Genomic DNA, 25,203 nt, shown 5'->3' on the forward strand with positions numbered 1-25,203 from the left:
AGTAGCCAATTTGGGCTAAAAGAGATCCCAGACTAACTAGCTCTATAAGAGTCTTCAAGGGGCGAGGTTTGCAACTGGCAGGGCAGCCATGTCAGATTCTAGGCTAGGGTAAAGGTCAGCAGAGCTCCCATCTGATTCCTGAGATCATATTTTATTACATGTTGGACAAAGTAGGAGCAGGTAAATGGCTCAATCTGCTTAGTACATGAAACCCAACACCTGTCAAATACAGCAAGGAATTCTGATAATAAACTGAGTGGCAGATTTTTTGGATTCAAAATGGAGTTAATTAAATACGTGTACGCTTACGCTGCTGTTTTAAATGATTATCTCAGTGAAACACTTCATTCTGGTCCCTTTCATGTTATATGCTGGTGTTTTGGCAGGTGGTAATGTGTGTTGCTGCGTGCCCAAAGGGACACACAGACATATTGGTCGGCATCTGTAAGAAACACAAGTGCAAATTGGTGACATCTGTTATTGTGCACTGCTGCCTGGCTCATTAGCATTGTAGATTCACATTTTCTTCTTCTTTTTTTATTAGTTTTTTCATTTTTTCTCCCCAATTGTACCTGCTGTCCTGATCGTTGCTCCACCCCCTCTGCTGATCTTTGGAAAGCCGTAGACTAGCACATGCTTCCTCCGATACATGGGTAGTCACCAGCCACTGGCAGGACCTAGTATGTGGGAGGATCACGCTATTCCCCCCAGTCCCCCCCTCCGAACAGGTGCCCCGACCGACCAGAGGAGGCACTAGTGTAGTTACCAGGACTCATACCCCTGACATGGCCAATTGTGTCTGTAAGAACGTCTGACGCTGCCGGGATTTGAACCCGGGTCTCTGCGGTGGTATGAGAGTGCTTTTACCTACACTACCCAGACGCCCGTAGATTCAGATTTCTAGCTTGGCACAGACACTTCAGGATCATGTCAGTTGGCCTGTACGTACCGTTCACACTTGTACACGAGCTCACCTGTACACATCTCACCTGCCTGCACCTGCTCTGTGCTCCAGGTGGCCAAGGCCGTGTCCCACTCCCTGAATAACTGCGTCAACTGTCTGCCCGGCCAGAAGGACGTGGACCTGGCTCTCAAGAGCATCGGGGAGGCCAGCAAGAAGCTGCTGCTTGAAACTGTGAGTAGGGCTGTGGATCAATTATTATGATGATACTTGGGTCATAATATAGCTACAGTATAATACAGATGTTACTACAGTAACTAACCATTGCATACAATTGTATTATAATTTTATACTGTAAAATTCTGTTTTTCTTTCAGTTCTCCACAATAAAAGCTGAAATATCCTTTAGGGCTATAGAAAGATTAATTATCCATACGTGAGTGAAAAGCAAAATCAGTTGCTACTGTAGATAATGTTTGAGGCCGTTCAGACCTTCAAGCATGATTTCATGAAGCGTTTTGAGTAATTTTCTACTTTCAAGAGCATCTTTTGATTAAAATAAATCATTATGTGGCTCCTGGATCACAGCCTTGGAATGTGACTCAAATAATGATTGTTGAATCATTGAATAATAATGAATAATTGATACAATAAGGAAAGTGTTATGTTGTTTTTGTAATGATTTTTTTCCTCCTTAACCCCTGTAAGTAGTTTCTCAGTTATGTGGTTTAGTGAATCTTATCAGATTCAGTACTGAATTCTTATCTAAACTCAGTGTTTTATTTTATGGTGCATTCTGAAGGCTCAAATGCTGCTGCTGTTGAATTGGAACAACTCGTTTCTCACTCTCACTTGTGGCATCTCATTTCCTGTCTGGATGTGTGATGATGATTATCCAGAACCAGAATCCAGAACCAGTAGAAATGTTAAATGTTGGGTCAAATCTGTCTCTTTTTATGGCCACATGATGGACATCCCAGCTGCCTTCCACTTCAACACGTGATGCTTGTCTGCACTTGAGTTGTTGATTTTTGGATTGTAGCACCAGTATTTGAGCTAGGATTTGCTTAATCTGAGCTTTAATCCACCTCAGCTCATTTGGCACTCGTAGAAGATGCTTTCTTCATCTTGATCAAATATTTGGTTAAAATGTATCGCCGCTGCATGACGGATTTCACTATTACAGATCCACGATTTTCAAATTATGTCAAAAACATATCCTCACTCGTGGTTCACCCACCTCGCTGCGTCCTGTCTAGATCCCTCCATCCACCAAGTCCTTCCAGGAGGCCCAGAGTGAGCTGAACCAAACGGCAGCAGGCCTGAACCAGTCGGCAGGGGAGGTGGTCCACGCCTCCAGAGGCTCCAGCAGCCAGCTGGCTGAGGATTGATGATTGATTGATTGATTCTTTATTGCAGACTCAGGGGAATCCATATCACAGTACAGAACAACAACACAATAGATAAAAAGAATAATAATATAGAAAGAAATATACAATAAAAAGAGTTCCACCATATTCAGTTTCGAACATACAGACAAGTTCGCCAATGGTTCCACAGTCTGGAGGAGAACCTGACAGAACTACGTATCGTGTTAGTGATGACATTAATGATGTCATTTACTGACTCAGATACCCTACACATGAATTTATACATAAGATTGCGTAGCACAGCTGAGCAGGTGGGAACCCCAACACTGACAAACATTTGGCTTGCACTGGAGCTTCTTGGAGCTCTCAGAAGTAGCCTCATACAGTCATTGTATGCCACTGTCAATCGTCTGATACTGGCCTGCTTGTAGCGGCACCACAGGTGGGCGGTGTACAGGGGTGTACAGAAGGATTTAAAAAGTGAGATCTTCACTAAGAGTGATTACTTACTTCTTCCCAGGGGCACAAGTGGGAAACCACTGCTCAATGATTTAGCCAATTTGACTTAGGTTTTCCCCCCCTCTTTTTCCCCCCTTATGTGTGCTGTGTCATATCATTTCAGAAAAAGGATGACCAGATCCAGGTAATTGGTGACCTGAAGAACATCTCCATGGCCTCGAGCAAGCTGCTGCTGGCTGCCAAGTCCCTGACTGTAGATCCTGGAGCGGAAAACGCCAAGAACCTGCTGGCAGCGGCTGCAAGGTACCACACACCCATAAGTGTATGCAGTTTGGTTGATGCTTTTATCCACAGTGTCTAACAGGACCATGAACGAATCCACGTTGAATATGGGTGAGCCCAGTAATAATAATAATAATAATAATACATTTTATTTCGAGGCGCCTTTCAGAACACCCAAGGTCGCCTTACAGTGCATATAAAAACAGTTTCACGTAATAAGAACAGAGTAAGTAAGAATAGAATTCACAACTTTGGTGCCATTAGTGCAGGGGTGCCCACACTTTTTCAGCTTGGGAGCTACTTTTAAAATGACCAAGTCAAAGTGATCTACCAAACATATTTATTTATTAGGGGTGTCACGGTACACAAAAGTCACGGTTCGGTACGTACCTCGGTTTTGGGGTCACGGTTCGGTACGAATACGGCACGGTACGAAAACGTGGAAAAAAAGCAACAAATCCCAAATTCTGTTTTTTTCCCTTTGAATATGTCTGAATTCTGCTTTTTACGCTATTTTTACCATCAGAAATAGTGTCTAATATGTGGGAATGAATAAATGTCCACTATTTAATAAGATCTAGGCAATCCACACAAAAAGGTTTTACTCTAGAGCAGTGATTTTCAAAGTGTGGGGTGCGCCTCCCTCTCAGATGTCTGTATTCCAGCTGTTTGACAGGTCAAAGGCATTTCCCCCCACTTTAAATCTTTATTGTACACAAGTTTGTAAACAGAGCGCATGTGTGGAGTAGCCTAATACTCCCACCAACCCCTCCCCCTGTTGTATTTGTTTTATGTAGCATTTGCGTTTGATGTAAGCACTAATTTGGAATCCTATCTAAAAGCGGCCACTAGGCGGCAGTGTTTCTTTAGTCAACGTCAAAATACCTACATGTTCAGAAGAAGAATAAAACGGCAGAAGAAGAAAAACTTCTAAACCCTGTTGAAAGATACCCCCACTGTCTGACAGACAACGGGGTGGGTTTCACTTTCCCAGTAAGTACGGGAAAGAACCCTGTCAGCGCCTTAACGTTATTGGATGTGAGTTTTGTTTAGCATAATATGATTACGTTCGGTCATCTAATGGATTATTGGAACATGACAAGGAGTCATTGCCTCTTCCTCACCGCAGCTTGCCTGTCTGCATCCGCAGATGTCTGCTTGACCGCATCACTCATCCCACGCGATGTATGTTGCTTGTTTACAAGTTAACAGCTTTGTCAGTGTTATGTAACGTTTAGCCGCAACGCGCAACTATAAAGGACTTTGCCGGCTACGTAACGTTACATTGGCAAGCTTACCTCGTTGGCTTGATGTTGACAGAATTTGCAAAACAGCTTATCGCCACAAAACGTCCCATTCTGTGAACGCGGATTTCTATGGCCCTTGTGTTGTTTTGGTGTGTCTTCTTCTGTGGCGTTTAATTCAATTCAATTCCGTTCAAACAGCGTTTAGGTGCTTCTGGATTTGACGTATTCGTCGTGTCGTTTCATGTACCGTGAAACGAGGTACCGTGAGGGTCGTACCGTAAACTCACGGGACGAATACATGTACCGTGACACCCCTAGCACGCAGGTACACTGTTTGTCAGAGAGAGAGAGAGATCAGCACGCAGGTACACTGTTTGTCAGAGAGAGAGAGAGATCAGCACGCAGGTACACTGTTTGTCAGAGAGAGAGAGAGATCAGCACGCAGGTACACTCTTTGTCAGAGAGAGAGAAAACACCTTTGTCTATAACAGATTTACTGCTGTGTCCTGATTGGTCTGTGCGTGCGTGTGTGTGTGTGTGTGTGTGTGTGTGTGTGTGTGTGCACATGGTCAACCTGTCAATCTCTGCGTTCATATTCAACTCTCTACAACAGAGCTTTCCCTAGGGTCTGCCCCTCACATTAACCCCGCCTCCCCCCGCATTGTGTCGCCTCCCCCAAAAATGCACTTGTTATAATTATGAGTCTCACACACACACGCCAAATCCTCATTCATATGTATTCCAATGCGTGGGTGACAGACAATAGCCTATTGTGTGTGTGTGTCTGTGTGTGTGTGTGTGTGTGTGTCTGTGTGTGCGTGTGTGCGTGCGTGCATGCGTGTGCGTCTGTGTTTTGGGTGGGGGTGGTATGGGTGGAGTGTGTTTGTAATGTCATCACCAGGGACAGACCTTCAACCTCACCCGACAGATCAACCCTGAGGACTCTCACTCCCCCTCTCCAACATGTCGAGACACACACACACACACACACACACACACACACACACACACACACACACACACACATGTCCCCTCATCTCATTTCCCTCGTGTAAGGGTTGAGAACAGCCCAAAATACTACACTGACATGTCAATAGATTAGCGTGATGCAAGTTAGAGAAGGGTAGATGATGGGAGTTGGACGTAATGTAGGACGCTGAGGTTGTGACTGTTAAAGGTGATCTCTTACCTCTGGCTGTCAGTTGATCAGTCTCAACAACAGGCCATAATATAGCCAGTTGCTAATCCGCTATTACTGTCTTTGTTTGCAGCTGGTGAACTCTATCGCCAAAACGTATGTGGGAACGAACGCGTACATGGCGGTGAGTGACCCTGAATTTCAATCTCATCCAGTTCAAGTATCCAAGTCGTAGTAGTGAAGATATGATTAATCTGAAGAATACTTGGGGGGTACGGTGGTGCAGTGGTAAGCGCTGTCGCCTCACAGCTCGAAGGTCCTGGATTCGATTCCCACCTGGGACGCTGTGAACGCTGAAGGAATGCATGCCCGTCCGCATGTCCTCAAGTGCCCACCGCCCGGGTGGGGTCGTCAAAAAGGACCTTTCTGTGTGGAGTTTGCATGTTCTCCCCGTGCCTCCCGGGGGTTTCCTTCATATAGGAACCCCCTTCACCAAAACATGCAATATCCTGGTTGCTAATGTGGTTCCTCCTCTGGTCGTTAAGGGCGCCTGTTCAGAGGGAGGGGAACTGGTTGGAATAGCGTGATCCTCCCACGTGCTATGTCCTACCGGTGAAGCTGAAAGTCAGGTGAAAAGAAGCGGCTGGCTAACTGCCCATGTCTCGGAGGAAGCATGGAGCCAGTTTCGGCTCTCCCCAGATCAGCAGAGGGTGGAGCAGCAACCAGGATAAATAAATTAAATGAGCACTAAAGGGGGATAAAAATTGGATAAAAAAATCGGGGGGCCGGGCAATATTTGAAAAAAAATAATCTGAAGATTTTTTTTTTTTTATGTTTGTTTCTGCTCCACAGCCAGAAAGCATATCAGGGGAGCAGTATGGTATCCACGCAGATGTCTGGAGTGTGGGGATCTCTTTCATGGAGGTACTGCACCTAAACATGTGCTGTACCTGTCCTTTGTGTCAGCCCCGCCCACTTGACCCATTGTATCACGACTTCCTGTTCAAAACGCCGGCTGTTTTACCTGCTCAAACTAGTCTGACTCACCTGGTCAAACCTAGTCTGACTCACATTATGAGTCAGACTAGGTTTATGAGTCACAGGAAGTGTAAATACAATCGGAACTTCAGGTTGTATTTACACTTCCTGTTAGTCTCTCAAGCCAGACGGTCTCTTCTACATAAGGTGAATAGAGAGATGTGTTGTGTGGACAAATGTTTTGAAGAGCTCAGACTTTTAGTGGAATTTGTCCAAATTATAACTAGATATAAGATAAGTCTAAGGGCCTTTTGTTAAACTCTATTCACCTTATTCTTTGCCCATACAAGGACGCTTCTGCATGACGTCATTTTGTAATCGTCTTTCTGATTTTAGACACGGAAGTAGATTACGCCTACCGTAGTAATTTTTAGACTTGCCAAAAAGCTGTTTTCAAGCAAAAAAAACCAAACCGTTTTGAAGTTTTAATATTTTTAGGGTGAGAACGTAACATATATATGACCAGTTTATCAGAATAACGCCTATTTGTAAATATTTAACGAGCAGCAAGGACTGGGAGCGCTGGCTGTGCTGACACCGGTCGGACTAGCTATCTGTCAAACCTTACTGTAGGCTACTGGCAGTGAGAAAACACTGTCGACGTGCTTTTGTAACTAACGTTAAATGCCGACTGGGTATAGCCATCGGCTCCTCGCAGCAGTAACATTATGAACATGTAACTGAAGTTGGCTGCAGTGTAGCTTAATTCTGAATGTTGCCAAACTTCATTCATTATTATAGTGACGTTTTGTTTTGAAATTGGCCGCCAACTAGCGCTGAACCGGAAGAACAAATACAATTGCGTGTAACGAGGAAGAGAGAAAAAGTGGGCGTGGTGAATAATGTGAATACTCTATACTCTAAACAGTATTATGGGATTTACCCCTGGGGTCTTCAGACTGGCTATAGCTCCTTGTAAGTGTGTCCACACGGGTGTCTCTCTGTCCCCCTCTCTCCCCAGAGTCTTGACAGAGTGCACTGCTGACAACCCACATTTTCAAACAACATTTTAATTTCACTATTACACTTGCCAGGTCTCTTGTCCCAGCCCCCATCGACACTATTGATTCTCCATCTGTTTGTGTCCACAGCTCGCCCCCTTTGGCCCATCTGACAAACCATTTAGACCCCTGCCTGCCTGCCTGCGCTCCATACGTCAATACTGTTTAATATCATTACTATTATAACAAGAACGGATGAGCGCACGGAAAGAAGCGTCATGTCAAAATTATCGACATGATCTTTGCGTGATAAAGATGGATAAAGATCTCACATCAGGACCCCAAGGCCCTTTTGGCTCTTCATCTCCCGTCCATATAGAGGTGTGCATTAACACGTTGACTGCCAACAACGAGTTGAGTCGTCAAACACAATCCAGCTGTTCACTGCCAACGACGAGTTGAGTCGTCAAAAAAAAAATATATTTTTTTTTGACGGTGCTACGTGGATCAATGCCCCCCGCGTCTCCTATGGAGATATTGGAAGTATTGAATGTGTATAATCTATTTTACCGACCAGCTAGGTGGCGACGGTCCTCTCCCGACAGAGATAAAGTCAACCAAAAGCAGCCGCCTCCCGCTGTGTGGGCAGCATAAAGCCTAGAGTCGCACGGGGCTTCATCGGGGCTCTCAAACCCAAGAGACGAGTGAGACCTATCCACACTCGCTGCCAGGGAGGGAGGCTGCTCAAACTCGCTGCCAGGGAGGGACGCTGCTCAAACTCCCAGCAGCAGAGCACTGCTTGTGACAAACGCAGGCTGAAAGCCACTAGACACGCCCACGGAGGGAGGAGTTGAAGGAGAGGGCATTCGGAACTATATTGTTTGGATGTCTGATCTCTCACTGATGCCAAAAATAAATGGTTAAAGTGACTGTTCTGCCTGTTTGATTGAATTTCACAAAACTGCGATTATCTCAGCTTCCTGTCTCAGACGCTAAAACCATGCTGTACTCAACGGCTAATATCTACATAACTACTAACTCTACAAACTAACTCTTTTAGACAGAGAAAGCACACATTCTATTAGTGTTGACAAACTCCAAGCAGAAAAGAATCCTCGGCTCTTGTAAAATGAGCCAGAATCCTCAAAAAAACGGCTTGGCAAAAGCTACCTACAGCAAAAAAAAAACGGCTGGCAGTCAATGTGTTAAGATAAATGAAATGGCTTAATAATCATCCTTAATCTCATCCTGTTAGTTAATCTATATTATGTTTAAGACCACACTGTGAGTGTTGTGACGTTTTAATAACGTAATGTTGCCAATAAGCCGGCCTTGGCCAAGATGAAAAATGCACACCCCAAGTGCATTGCCGAATGTCAGGGGAGAGCTATCAACCAACCCCCCCCCCCCCCCCCCACACACACACACACACACACACACACACACTAGAGCTGGGCTCGGGCTGAATTTTCCTTACCGAACCCGACCGAGCCCGTCACATTATTAGCCGAGCCCGGCCCGGCCCGACAGGTGTCAATTGATAATCTGTCCGAGCCCGGCCCGAACCCCCTCCCTGATTTTTTTTCCCCCCCGGAGCGCAGCAACAACAGCAAATAGCGACCAGCCTAACAGCCCTATATAATCCCAAACCAAAATCAGTCCTCGTAATTCAAAGCAGTCAATGATTAATACATAATGTACAAAGCAAAGCACCAAACAGCCTAATTCGTGCGTGCCGTGCACTGCCCACACACAATCCCACATCGCTGAAAGAAGTACTGCACGGTGTCGGCAACACCAGCGCTGAGCCGACACGCAGCTGACTCCGGGCAGAGCAGCAGAGTGCATTGTCGATCTGGGCGTGTTTCATTCGATGCCTTCAGGTGCTTTCATTAACGTAGTAAATTAGCTCAGGGGCTGATGATAGATATTATTTGAAGGCAAAAACAAGTGACTGCTTACGTGACCGAGCCCGGCCCGAACCCGAACGCGACTTCAATGTTTCTGTCAGAAACATTGAACCCGGCCCGTAAGTCGGGCCGGGTTCTGAGTCCGACGGGCCGGGTAGCCCTGCTCTAACACACACACACACACACACACACACACACACACACACACACACACACACACATCACATGCTACTGTTCCACAATCACCCCCTCCCACCTGTTTATCCCTCCATCTTGTTCTCAGCAGGTGGTCATGGTGTGTGTGTGTGGGGGGGGGGGTCATTAACTAATAGCTGGTGGGATTTGATGAGGAAGTGTTTTCAGCAGGAGGCACTTACCTGAAAGACACCGCGTGGCTCAAGTTCTGCACGGTTCAGTGTGTTCACCTGCATTTGTCCATCTCTGTCAGGGATGGGCAACTTTGATGATACAGAGGGCCCCACAAAAAAATGTCCTCGCCACCAGAGGGCCAGATTGTGACCGTGCACTTCCACCAGTAGCCTACACTGTAACACCATCACTCACAATCATAGCTACTAATTTGATGAAAAGGACTGGTAATCAAAGTTTATTATACCAACATTTATATTTTTCATATTCAAATTTAGTCATTCTTCCATTCAGATGACACCAGAGACTTTGCTCTAGCTTTAAAACAGCCCGCTACAGCAATTTGATGGGGTACATCACCTAAATATGTCATATTAACACATTCACTGCCAGCCATTTTTTTTTTACTGTAGGTACCTTCTGCCAAGCCGTTTTTTGAGGATTCTGGCTCATTTTACAAGAGCCGAGGATCATTTTCTGCTTGGACTTTGTGAACACGAAGTTCACAAAAGTACTAATAGAATGTGTGCTTTCTCTGTCTAAAAGAGTTAGTTTGTAGAGTTAGTAGTTATGTAGATATTAGCCGTTGAGTACAGCATGGTTTGAGCGTCTGAGACAGGAAGCTGAGATAATCGCAGTTTTGTGAAATTCAATCAAACAGGCAGAACAGTCACTTTAACCATTTATTTTTGGCATCAGTGAGAGATCAGACATCTGAACAATATAGTTCTGAACACCCTCTCCTTTAAACTCCTCCCTCCGTGGGCGTGTCTGGTGGCGTTTGTCACAAGCCAGTTTCTCCTGCCTGTCTGAGCAGTGAGCAGCCTCCCTCTCTGGCGGCCCCTCGTCGGCGAGTGTGGCGAGTGTGGACTGTGGATGGGACTCAATCGTTTCTTGGATTTTCGGTTGAGAGCTTTGATGAAGCTTTGTGCGATTCTAGGCTTTATGCTGCCCACCCAGTCTATTTTTGGAACCCCCCACCGTTGTGCGCCGGTGTGCAGCAGCGTGAAAGCGTTTTCGCCTACAGTATGAGAATGAGGCTCGTTCGTTTCTGGGTTTTCGGAATGCGTGCGATTCTGGCCTTTCTGCGGGTGTTTCAAAGTGTGTTTCACCCATAATCTATTATGCAAATTTGCAATCCCCCACGCCAGCACCGCTCTCCGCTCTCGGTGTGCTGCTGCTGGCGCGGCTGCTCTCGGGCGAGTCTGGTGACTGATGCCTGTAAAATCGCCAAGCCATTTCCTTGAGAATGGCTTGCTCCCGCGGCTGTTTTTGGTTGGCTTTCTCTCTGTCGGGAGAGCACTGTCGCCACTTAGTTGGTCGGTAAAATAGATTATACACATTCAATACTTCCAATATTTTTATAGGAGACGGGGGGGAGCGTTGATCCACGCCCGACCGTCAAAATTTTTTTTTTTTTTTTTAAGACGAGATATCTCGTCTTTGGCACTCAACGGTTGGATTCTGTAAGACGAGATATCTCGTCATTGGCAGTCAACGTGTTAATCAGATTAGTAATGTTGAATGTGCAATGTGCATCCAGGATATAGTTTGTTACAATAGCGTTAGCTCAAATGCTAACGTTAAACAGTATGTGGATGGACAATGCCATTAGCCCCATGTTCTGGGATGTACAGTAAAATAAAAGCAGTGATTTGAGTGGTCTAACCTAACCAAAAACGTCCGCCTTGTGTAAAAAAAAGGGAGGGGGGGGGGGGGGGGAAATTGACCCAGGGGCCACACTGAGTGAGGTCGGGGGCCACATGCAGCCAGTTGCCCACCCCTGATCTACAGTATACACATGTACTATAATATGGAAAGGCATGTATACACTGACATACATACATACATACATACATACCGTAAAATACCAATTAGAAGCCGACTTCCAAATTGCCGCGGGTCCCATATATAAGCGGGGTCTGGATACATTTTGTACATAAAAGCAGGTCCCAATTTGACGCCCGGTTAGTTTTTTCAATGTTTTCTTTTTACCTTTGCGACATCCTGTTGAATGCATCTCCCAAACACAACGAAGAAGGAAAATCGGATGAAGAAGACGAACAACGAGGAAACGGGAACAACGAGGAAAAAAAACACATGCACGAAACTTGCTGATCAAAATTCGTTTTCCGTCAACATCTGATGATTCTGAAAATTGTGTAGGCATTTCCTGAAGATTTTTATACACTAAAACCGACATCTCTGGTGTAATAATTATTTTGAGAAATGTGCCTATATGGTATGTTTCCCTGCCAGCGGGCATAGAAGTCGGCTTCTAATTGGTATTTCACCGCACACTGCAGCGGAGGGGGCAGCGCATGCAGCCAGCGGAGGAGGCAGCGCATGCAACAAATAATCTGCTCACATGATGATCATGTTCTCTCACCTTCAGCGGAGAAAGTTTAGTGGTAAATACCGGTAGGTCACAGTTCAGCTCAAATTTTATTTGATTTCATGTACAGGCCAGAACTGGCATGCAATGTGCTCTGCTGCGCTGAGAGGGAGGCGCGGCTCTCCCCATAGACAAGCAATCGTGTGGGGGGCTGTAGCCAACTCATTAAAATAAATGGTTTAAATAAACAATTTCATACTATTTACAATCTTTTCTGAGCAATATTTTTGTACAAAAATAAATAAAGCAGGTCCCAAACTGCCGCAGGTCCCATATTGACGCGGGGTCTGGCTACATATTTTGTCAATTAACGCCCGGGCTAATAATTGGTATTTTACGGTACATACTGTACATACATAGTGAGTAGTTCTTATGACTCGGAATCAGAAAAAAATGAAACGACATAGATGTCTTAACCCTAATTATAGAAGGGTTTGGCTCTGGTCAGTAACTATCCCTTTCTCTTTCCACAGTTGGCACTAGGCATGTTCCCCTATCCACAGGTGAGTGCGTTTCTATGTTGCAGCGTATCCTCTCTTCTTCGCTGGTCCGTCTCTCCTGGCTGTCTCCCACTTGGACCTCCTCCTGTGTAGCTGGGGGGGCCTCGCGCTCGCCTCTCCAGCGCCCCCTGTCTGTCCTCACTCCTCATTGCTGTGTCATTATTATAATGGTCATTATAGATGCCGGTTTTCACCAGCTGCAACCCCACAGCACTTCCTTTTTCTCAGCTTCTTCTTCGGTGGTTTATTATGGCGGTTGGCATCCTATCTTCTGTGTTACTCTTTCTCATTGTTGTTGTTGTTGTCTGTAACAGAACAGGCTTTCCAATGAGGTATGATGAGACAATGCTGAGGATACAGTAACAACAGAGATATGATCAACCAAACACAAATGTACCGTATTTGGATTCATATATTTTTGTTCCATCTGTTGCTGCTTGCTGATCCATTCCATGATTACATTCAGTTAAATCCTGCTCAAATGTAATTGCTGACCATAAAACTGACTTTCCCAAATCCCAACAACTCTTAATGAGGCCTTTAGACTTGGCTAATCTCTCACTCCTCCCTAAGTGAGCAATCTGAATGGGGTTAGCTCGGTTTACCCTCCTGGCTGCATGCCTCCGTGGGATGTGAATGGAGTGATTTTATCCCACTGAGAGTTTTGTTCTTGGCAACGAGCGGCACGGAGCTCGTGAGATATCGCTTTGAAAAGGTTCTATCATGGAAACAGATGATGGATGATGACGTGTGTTAAAGTGTTTTAGTTTGCTGTACTTACTAGAGCATGCCACTTTCACACCTCAACCATACGCTGCTAGCTGCAGCCTCATCAGATCAGATCTCATAGACGCTGCTAGCTGCAGCCTCATCAGATCAGATCTCAATCAGATGAGACTTCATTGTAGTTGATTAAAGGAGCAGAGTGTGATGTAACCACCGCACTATCTGCCCAGGGATTGCTGCTTTCTTTGACGATGCCTATGGGCCTTTTTCACAGCTGCCATTTTGTGTCTAAAAGGCAGGGTAAACAACACAGGTGCAACCAACTCATTAATTAGGGCCCCAGCACTGGGACGTTGGATCTCCTAATTAATGTTTTGGTGCACCTGTGTTACTTCCTGCCTTTCAGACACAAAATGGCTGCTGGGAAAAAGGCCTATTACCCTTCCTGGGAAAGAGGGAGCCAGTTTACTGAACCTGAACTGAGCTTGTATGACACTTTAAATTCAAAGCAATATGCAAATACTTTTGTCTTTGGACCACAGTTGTTTTGTAGTCTTTTACTAAAGTGCTGTGCAGTTGAAGATGGTATCCTCCTGTTATCTGTGAAGTACAGAGAGAAACCCAAATGTGTGTTCACAGTAATTAATGAGTTGTCGTTCTGAGTCGCTGTCTCTGAGACAGATTACGATCACGACAACGCCCTCTGCTCATTTTTATTGTTGTTGATCGTTGCTCCTTAAGACGTGATTTGAAAAAATGGAAGTGCAGACCTGTCTGCAAGGCAGCGAGCACGAGTGTTTGTTTGTACAGCGCTCAAATTAACTGTTCAGCATCATGCTGTACACACAATGGTCATTCTGTGTGTGTGTGTGTGTGTGTGTGTGTGTGTGTGTGTGTGTCTGTGTGTGAGAGAGAGAGAGAGAGAGAGACACTACAGCCCAGGGCATGTCTCATTTGAGAGTGCAGTCCTTTCCCTCCAGCAGCATCTATTAACACATTCATCCTCATGTTAATTGTCAGTGTATGATGGATAATACACAGTACAGGATCACAGTACACGATGTGTACACAGGATCTGCACTGACCTCTTCCTCACCATCACTCTTGTATATATTTTTTCCAATCTTGAAGCTGCATATTTCTGTTTGTCTCTTTGTATTTACCTTTGACTGTTGGATAATGAGCTCAGCAGGGAGAGTGTGGGCACTGAAACTGAACGTTTTATTTACACTGACCCCGGCCTGGTATTTCACCACAGGTCCTTGTTTTGTAGTTGGTGCTCATCAGTGATGTCAGCAAGGAGAACCTTTTCCTTTAACTCAAAATCTGATTCACAAACAGGCTTAAATAAGCAGAGATTTGAATTATGGAAGATAAATAGTCTTAATTACCTCTGCCAAGGACCTTATGTTTTTGGGGCAGTTTGTCTCTGTCTCATCTGACTGTCTCATTTGACTAAAGTAAAGGTAAAGTCCCACTGATTGCCACACACCTGAGTGTGTGAAATTTGTTCTCCGCATTTGACCCATCCCCTGGGGGAGCGGTGAGCGGCAGCAGCGCCGCGCTCGGGAATCATATCTAACCCCCCAATTCCAACCCTTTGATGCTGAGTGCCAAGCAGGGAGGCAATGGGTCCCATTTTTATAGTCTTTGGTATGACTCGGCCGGGGATCGAACTCACAACCTCCCACTCTCAGGGCGGACACTCAAACCACAAGGCCACTGAGCTGGTTGTCTGTCTGTCTCATCTACCTGTCTGTCTGTCTGTCTGTCTCATCTAACTGTGTAGCTGTAGTAAACTTGGTGGGAGGGTGTAGCATGTAGCATGAGCCAAAGGAAGAACCCGTTATAAATGATGGAGCGGATCCGATCCGACTCACAAAATTAGCATGTCTGGACTCTGGACCTTGGCGGAGGTCTGCACTCCTCTCTGACTCCACTTCTACTTCCTCAAATGTTCAGCCAGGTGAACCACACGCATGCTGCTGGAGAATCTGATCTGTTCTTACAACCGTTATTTATTATCTCCCTCCTTCTCCATCACTTTCCTGTTTTTCCATTTTCCCATTTTCATTTTCTTCATCCTCCATCCGCGGTCCTCTCTAGTCTTCTTCATATTTAATCTGACGCTGCACACACACACATATATATATATATATATATATATATATATATATATATATATATATATATATATATATATATATATATATATATATAGTATATAGGGATAAAGTGAAGAAAAAGAAAGGTTTGGACTCCCCACTGCCACAGCTCTTCATCTCAGTGTTAATTTTCCCCTGCCTCCATATGGCATTGCAGACAGTTCACCTGCAGGCAGTAGCAGAGCAGTGTGGTTGCGATAGCGTTTGGATCCAGCTCGCCAGGCGCAGTCAGCCTAAAGTCCCCGGGCCTAAGCTGTCATCTCTGCATACGCCCGCACAGCTGTCTGCGCCAAACCCCCTGCTACAACTTAGTTCACACAGGACATTTTAGCACGGGCGGAGGGAGAAGTTGCAGGGAGAATAAAGCATTGAGATCGGTGGGGGGGGAATGTGTCACCTGAGATTGTACTAGGTATGTCACGATACTATAATTTCTACTTCGATACCGACACCCAGGAAAATATCGATACTCGATACTGTTTTCGATACCGCGCGGGAAGGGGGGGATGATGACACATCAAGAGGCATAAAAATGAAGTTAGACAGATGGACGACAGACAGACGCACACTTCTCCATAATCTAGACCTGATCAAACTTTGAATTTGGACAGCAGATTAGCCCTGCTCTAGACATCAGAGCACGTCTAGCTTGTTGAAGCAACAGATGATACCAATGATAGGGAGGGAAAAATCAGTGATTTTTCATTAAAAGAAAGCACTGATGGTATCAAAACTGTTGCAAATGAGTATTGTATCCATTTTAAATTTTTAGTATTGATACTTTTGACAACCCTACATGTACACCAAAGGCTAGTGTAAGATAAGGGATGTGAGGACTGGGCTTTGAGGGCGCTGTAGCACCGTTAGGGGTTTTTGTACTCACCCCTTCAATAGAGAGCCAAATATTTAGAAACAGGAGAGATGGCATAACATTTAACTCGGACCAAAACGTTAAAAAGAAATGCGGGTTTAAAGAAAATCTTTTTTCAATGTTGTTTTTTAAAGTTTTGGTCCGAGTTAAATGTTCTATGCTCACTCCCGATTCTAAATATAGCTGAACCGTTTGGTTTGACTGAGTAAAACTATTTTTATAAGCATTTTACGAAATGTCTACGTGAAAATAAATGGCGGAAGAAAATGTCTGGTACAGTGCTGAAGCAGGAAGTGACGTTCCACTTTGACTCTCTATTGGGAGCAGGCGTGTGTCACTTGCTTTCATTGTGGAGATGTTGTTTAGTCAATGGCTGCTTGTCTTGTATTCACTTCTTCTTTATATATCTGTGTGTGTGTGCCGCGCACACAGCGCCCCCATCATCTCATGTTTGTCATTGATTAGAGCTGGTCCCTTTAATTCCACTTGGCCACACGTTGCGATTCATTTGCATTGGTTGTCAGGAGTTAATGGAGTTTCTGCGCGGTTCGCTCTGAAAGTCTTTGAAGACACCAGACCTGATGGGATGTGTCTAGAGCCGCCAGCGCTGTCGGTTCTGACTCATTTGTTCCCTTTCTGTTGTTTGCTCTCTTGCTTGTTTTGGTTTCTCGTCACTTTGTCACATTTTTCTCACACATTTGAATGGATTTCTGCATGAAAAAGCACACCAGTTCTTTTGAGTGTAATATGCGTTTGTTGTTTCAATAGCTTCCATTACACATCACTACATCCATCACACCACGCAGACTTTCTTTCTTACTTTATTCATTTCAAATGCAATTGACTTTGGTATTAGTACGGACGTCACATCACCAATAGTACTGTTTGCGTTGTAAATTCTTCATTGCAATGAGAAAACTAGATGCTAGATGTCTGTCCTATACCTTTTAGAGATAATAAATCTTAATTTCAGTATTCATATTAGGTTATTTTTCTTGGCCTAGTTCATAAATGATATGAAGGAAAGATTACGACCTACTCTGCCCACTCAGGCAATTATCTGTTCCAGAAACGTTCCTCCAGGAAATGATAATGACTGAAGATCAGGACCGCCGTCACCCGAACAGCTTGTAAAACACATGTGTGTGTTACTATTGATTACCGTGCTCTTTATTATTACTCAAGCATTTTTGAACAGATTGCAATGTCCACACAACCTTGATCTGTATACTGTATGTGTGTGTATATGTATATATAAATATATATATATATATATATATATATATATATATATATATATATATATATATATATATATATATGAGTTTTGGTGATTTATCTTAGCATTTCTCAGAGCAGGAGAGTGACTTGGTTGCTGTTGACCTAGTCTGACTGGCTTGAAGCAGCATGGTGGTCTTAGCTCTCTCATTGGGGCCGACCAGTTCAGTCGGTGCCGGATGGAAATCCCATTCCGCTTCCTGCAAGCTCTGCAATTGGCTCCGACTCGCTCTGACTGAGCGGCTGCGACCACATATGGATTTCCTTTCCGCTCCCTCTGTGTTGAATCTGTGGATCTCAAATGCCTCTGCTGCTGTGCGTGTGTCGAATCTGCCGATCTCAAATGCCTGCGCTGCTTTGAAACAATAACAACAACAGCAGCGCTAGCCGCTAGCTCGTTGCTACATGCTAAAAACGAGTGATGTGGATTGTGCAATGGAGCCAGCCTGCATGGTACTTTCGGTGGATGGCTGTAAAGTTATTAAACAGAGGCTTTTCCCCCACTAGTCCACAGTGGAGCTATTACCAGCCAGACTCTCTCAGTGTCTGGCAAGCAAGACTACTGTTGACCTAACAATAAAGAAAGGAATGGAAAAGAAGACCTCCCAGTCTGATTCCTCCTACTTATGGTTATATCACCATGGTGACAGAGAGGGACTGGCCTTGCCCACAACCAAGACCATTTTCCTCCTTGTTGGAAATGAAGGTTTTGATCAAACAAAGAATGTTTTGTCTGAGTTGTCTCCTTCCTTAACCTTGAAGAAATCACTTTGAACATCCTGAAGAAGAGAAGCTGCCAACTGATCTCTCACAAGTGTTTATTGAGCTGCTCTTAATGGGAACAGAAATCATTTGACATCTCAAAATAGATTTAGTGACTTGTTCTTTTCGTGCTGCTGACACCAGTGAGATCATTTTCAAACAGGGGGAATGTTTGATGCGCTAAGATTAGCTATGAGAATCAACAAATATGCCTCCGTGGGGGAAACCTTGTTTAAGTACGAGCATAAACATTTACCCTCAGGTGGAACATGCAGATAATGACATGTTAACCAGATCATCACTCTGCAGTGTTCACAGTCTGTTAAGAGGGAAAGATATGATGGGATTTTTATTAGGATTTACTTATTTTTTTTAATGTCTGGTCAAACTACCTAGTATAAGAAGAATAAGTGCTCAATTATGCTTGAATAAGTTAGTCTCCCACTATCCAATTCCAACCCCTGGAGCAGCATGCAATTTTGTCCTAGTAATTATTTCTGAACAAATTACTTTTCCATAGTCGCCTTTAATGTGTCTGAATCAGGCAAAAGGGGCTAGATGGAGGCAGTTTAGGAGTCTCTTGGTATTTACGATGTGTGAAAACCTGTATTTAATTGAGTGAATCGATAAGCGCTCTAATGCACTGTCAAAAGAGACACGCGGAAAACGAGCAATTCATTTACGGAGCATAATCACGCATTTAGCCAAGCTAAAAAGACCTAGAATCAGTCCGTCTGCACGCTGAATTTGTCAATCTGTGTGTTTCTGGAAGTTGAGACCGATTTTGTGTGTGTGTGTGTGTGTGTGTGTGTGTGTTGCTAAATTTTAGCCATGGCTATTTTAAAGAGGAAACTTAAAGAAGTGATATTTTGTATCCTTGCATTACCATGTCTTTTAAAGGCAAATATTTGATAGTGTGATGTGTGATGATGAATAGTGTGATGGATTACGATGATTGATTTAGTGAATTGAGAGTATCTGCATGATGACATCTACAAAATGTTCCTGTTATAGCTTAGATGTGATATTGTCCTGCTTCACTGTATGTCCTGATTGTGATAACAGACAGACTGCAGTGAGACAAATATGTCCTGCATTCTCCTTCTCCGATTTTCTGATTTGACCTTTTCCAAGGTAAAATCCGCTTTAAAAAGCGACTACTGTCGCTTTAAGCCTACTGTCATCGTGTTGTATCATGGCAATAGACCCTTTTCACGGGGGCCATTTTGTGTGGAAAAGACAGGGTAAACACAGGTGCAAGCAAAACACTAAAGAGGGTTTCAAACTTCCATGGTTGGAATTTGGAAACCCTCATTAGTGTTTTGCTTGCACCTGTGTTTACCCTGCCTTTTCCACACAAAATGGCCCCCGTGAAAAGGGTCTATTTACCACACTCTGTCATGGGCGTGGCCTGTTCATTGTCTCTGTTGCACCTGCGTGTGAATTAGATACACACTTATTGCAAAGCTTGCAAAAGCGGTTTGCAACAATTATTCGACATTCCGGCACGTCTGCGATAACCTGGAGGGCAGGAATAAAGTGCTACTCTGAGAATTAGCATTATCCGATCTTTTCCCCCGCTCGTCTCCGCAAATGAGTGTGCGAGGCCATTAACATTTGTGTGTTTTCATTATGTAAATGGTGTTAACGCAATACTCACAAATTGCCACCAGGAAAAGCAATAATTTCCTCCCAGTGATCATAATGTGTCCAAGTGCATCGTTTTGATTATGACACGCTAATTACATATTGCTTCTTCTCCTCTCTCTCTCTCTCTCTCTCTCTCTCTGTCTTGCACTGCAGATTCCAAAAAACCAAGGATCTTTAATGGTAAGCTTTATGGCGTTAGCATAAACGAAAACACACACACACCCTCTATTGTGTCACTCCTGATTGGCTCTCTCATTTGAAAATTCCCCCTCAAATTGCATCTTTGCAGTGAAATATTAGATCCTGCTTTAACTGCCAGTATTACATTAGGTGCCATTACGGAATAATAAAAACATTCAGCAGCCGAACGATCGCTTCGCCCGAGCTCGCTGCGTTTGATTAATTTGTGCCGTAGATACTTTTTTATTACACTATTGATTTTCCCCCCTATCGCCGGGACATTTCATGTAGGCTGACATGTTTTTTTTTATCTCTCTATCTCCCCCCCCCCTCTTCCCTCTCCCGTCTCCCAGCCTCTCCAGTTACTGCAATGCATCGTTGATGAGGTGAGTCCTGCTCTTACGCGCTTTTGCATCTAAAGTCAGTCCTAATGGCCCGGAAAGCTTATATTTTGTTTCTTAATGAAGCAAGGCACTCAGGCGGCTTTGCTCCCTGCTCACTCGAACCCGCCACCCCGTGTGGAACCACCTCCGGCTATTCACACAGGCACACACACACACACACACACACAGGCACACACACACAGACACACACATTACTGTAGAGGTTGGACCTGACACTGTGTATCCAAACCAAACCAGACTGGAAAAAAAGGGGATTTAAAAAGGATTTTCTTGGTGACTGCACTGATTCACGTTCCCATTGAAAATACATTTTACTTTCAACACACTTGACACACAAACGCGCACACACACACCAACAAATATACCAGGAACTATACATGACCCGCCCAAGGCCACGGAGAGTACTTGACTCGTCTTAACTCATTCAGGGCCAGTTTAGGACTGCCAATATTTAGCACAGGCCAAAGATTTTCATAATTGTTGGTCATCTTTCAAGACCCACAGTAAATTATCTATTAGCACCAGAGTGATTTGCAATACCTCAAAATGAAGATGTACGTCTCTGGGTTCACCAGGAAAAAAAAGTGAGCTTTTAGCATGTTCTGTACTCTACTTATAGCCATTTATATACACCCTGTTTTCCCCCAGAAGGTCTCCCAGAGAAAATAAACAGGAGAAAAGGCAATTTTTGTAAAAGGGCACAATCTCAGGCATAACTCACTCTCAATTATTTTATTTTGAACTGTATTGACATCAGACATGTAAATATTATTCGTTAGGACACAAATGACAAAAAAAATAAATATATATATATATATATACACATGAAGTGCTTTTTTTTTTACATTCAACAATACAGTTTACTCGGTGTGAGTGAGTGTGCAGACAGACAGACAGACAGACAGACAGACAGACAGACACACCGACAGACAGACAGACAGACAGACAGACAGACACACACACACACACACACACACACACACACACACACGATCCCCCTTTTAGATTTCTAACCCCACATAGGATAAGCAATAACCACGCCCTGTGGCGCTGGGATTGGCCAGGAGCAACACTGGAGGGCACGCAGCCCAGCGATTTCATGAACCAACTGAAGAGCTCTTGAGAAGGACAGCGGGCTGCTGTGACTGCCTTCTGCCCGCTGCTGCCTAGCTGTTCCTGTGTTTATTTTGATTTGTTCTGGTACACCCGTCCTCGTCCATGTCTCCCTGTCATATCCTCTCTGCTTTGATCGTTCCCGTTTTCCCCTCGGCTATTCAACACGTCCTCACCGCCCTCGCAAACTGATCGATCATTTCCTCATTCCTCCGATGATCAAACACATCTCTTGATTACTTTCTCCCGTTTTCTCCTGGCTGGCACAGAGGAAGGCGACTCCAGCTCGTGCAGCGCGCCGAGGGCGTTTCAATGGCGTTTCTCCTGTCTGCACAAGGAAGCGTTTCTGCTTTTCCTCTTGCTCAATTTCAAAACAACAGCTGCGGTATGTGTTTGATCGCGTGCTGTCGGCTACCCTTTGAAGGCAGGGACCTGTGTCTGTGTCACAGGCTGGGCAAGTGTTTGCTGCAGGCGCTGCACCAATAAAAACAAAAACACGTCAAACACGTCATTGGCGGGGAGGGCTATTTCTGATAACACGTCAAAGACGTCATTGGCGGTGAATGAGTTAATAGGCGACGTAAACCTCTTCACCTCTGACTCTTAAAAATATGCCCACCTTAAAATGTCTCCCTCCCCTCCGCTAACAGGGCAAACACATTTTATCGGTTGAAATGAAAACCCGGCGACCTCATACAGTACGGCCACTTAAGAGCCGTTTGTCGCCATTTTGACCCAACTCTTTGTTTGTACTTACCTGAACTGTATGCTGCGCAACTACACACTATTTGTCTGTATTTTCAGCACAACCGCCAATGTCCACTGGGGGCTGTTTCCCTTCTCCCCGCTCTCCTTTCTACCTCAGTTCTTTGCTGACACGCACTAATAGCAAACATGCCGCCGCCCCTCGCTCGCCTTAAAGGAGAATTTCGTTTTTTTTTAAACTTGGACCCATCTCCTGGCATTAATTATGATTTGGCCACTCACCCAGCGATCTCCGCGGCGTTTCTGGCCATCCTAGCGTTGTTTTGAGATCAATAGCGTCCAAGTCAGTCGTAAAATGGAGCTGATTTGGGGCCAAGTGTGAGCCTGTCTTTCCTGCATCTAAATAGCTATTTTTATTCCCGTTTTCGCCGCATATCGCCATAATCTGATCCGTCAACATCCACCATAGTGATATTTCCCCCCAGGCTATTTCCTGGTCTCTCCCAGGGACCAAATTACCTCAAACGTGATCTCGGTCACCAAGTCTCATGAAGTCCCGCGATACTTTCCTGCCGACTGGTCAACTAAACAGGTAGGACGCTTTGCGGTGGTGGTTTTAGCGTAACCTATGTGGGGTTTGGCGTAACCTATGTGGGATTCGAAATAACGAAGGTTTCCGGTGTAACCAATTTAGATAATCCCCAGCCCCCGACAAAAAACACGTCTAGAGGATTTTACCCTTTTACAGCAGAGCCATTCTGCTCTGCGTTCGGGTGCTGGGATAACGTAATGCATTGTGGGTAGTCGGCTACTAACTGTGGCTAATGTTAGCGGCTAGCTAGCTATGTTACATGGCAGTAAAACGCCACCAAATTGATTTAACTTTTAACCATTTCGAGTAACACACATTTCGAGTTTCCATACGGACCTCCAGCGTTGGTTAGTTGTTTATAACGTGACTATATTTATAACTTTTATAACGGACTCCAGCTTCCGGTTTATAATTCGGGTCGCGGCAACAATGAGTCACGCTAAACCGGACCTTGTACCCACGATTCTTTTTTACAGTGGGGCATTCAAAAATAAGGTGGATAGGGTCAATATAAGTAAATTAATATATGATAGCCTTTCCACAGGAGTAGCTTTTCATATTTATTGGACATTTTCTTATTTTCCCCTATTTAGTCCATGGGCCAAACACAAAAATTGCACATATCGGTACCACTCAAGTGGACAAATTCTAATCATGATTTTTGAACAGGTATATATCCATAGATGATATTTTAGTATGATAGCCTTTGCAGAATGGCAGCTTTGTCACAGTTACCGGCTCATGAAGTTAGCCAGCCCCTACAATAAATTTGATTCTAGGTGCTGATGCATATCCTATTTTAGGCTCAGGACCTTTACCCATGTTCTATGAGAACATGTTTGACAACATTTTAAAGGGTAGCTTCTTAGCTTTCATTTGAGCTCAGTTGTGAGTCTGTCTGACAAATAAAGAGGTCACATGGGCTCTTCAAAGTGTCAGTGACATTCATTTTTCCACAGTTTTCGCCTAAATAATAGTCTTTATTTCAGCACTGTGGCATCTAGGAACATCACACACACAAACAACAAACACTGGAATACTCATAGGACTATAAGGATTCAGAAAAGGTATAATGTACCCATACTATCCCATCGTGAGGGGTGAATTTGGCCCTTTGAATTTGGTAGAAGAATGCCTTCTCGAGGGAAATGGGCCAGAACCCAAAATGTAAGATATCGGTACCATCCGGGTGGACAAATTCTACTTGTGATTTTTTTAAATTCCTATTCATCCCTAGATTATCTTTTTATATGATAGACCTTGATGACCATGGTAGCTTATTAGTGCTTAACCACCCCTCTTAAATTATGGACTTATGGGAATTATGGGAAATCATCTTTCTTTCATTATATCCTCTCCCTGGGGTGTCTGGACTACTGACTGTTAATATTACATGTCTAGATATAGGCATGCTATCCTATGATACTATACATACTATACTATACTAGATAGATATACTATACTTAATTGTCTACTAAATTGGCACATTTCTCAGTCAAAAAGAGAGTAAATTGGCACGCTTTTCAGTCAAAAATGTGTTACGGTATATGTACAGCTACATTCAAAATGTTTCCAGTCTTTCAACACAATATTAGGACAATCTACCCTTCCTGAGACCATGTCATCCACGAGGGCAACACCATCATCGTCATTCACATCTGAGTCTGTCAGCTGTGCAGCAAGCTCTTCTTCACTGTGTTGGTTGGCACATGTTTGTAGTTTGCACAGGTTTGTGCATTTCAGACCGTTATTGAGACATGTGCACTCTGGTGGTTTGCACGACCTCACAGACTTGCAGGAGAGCAACTGCAAGACGGCACCTGGTGCTGGGGAACCGTGCATCCACTGGATTTCAAGCTGCCCCTCATCATCTGTGGTCCACCCATGGTCCTTAAAGTACAGTCCATTGTTGATATCATGGAAAACTCCTTTGTGAATCCACTCAGTCCAGACCAATATGAGTTTGTCAGCTTGTCAACTGCAACTGTTGCCCCGCCAGATATAGCCAACCTGCATGATTCCAGCCACAACATCCAGCAGTGGAGGAAACCGCTCTACAGCGCTGCCAGCAAAGCCAGTCTGATCAAATTCTTGTTTGAGGAATGGAAAGGACCCAAACACAGATAGAAACTACAAGACAAGGCCTTATATGTTACCTGTGAAGTAGTCTGCTTCAAAATCAACAAGAACCAATGGGAGGAGGTAAC

The sequence above is a fragment of the Poromitra crassiceps genome (genome assembly GCF_964638095.1).
Source record: "Poromitra crassiceps genome assembly, chromosome: 10".
NCBI classification, from domain to species: domain Eukaryota; kingdom Metazoa; phylum Chordata; class Actinopteri; order Beryciformes; family Melamphaidae; genus Poromitra; species Poromitra crassiceps.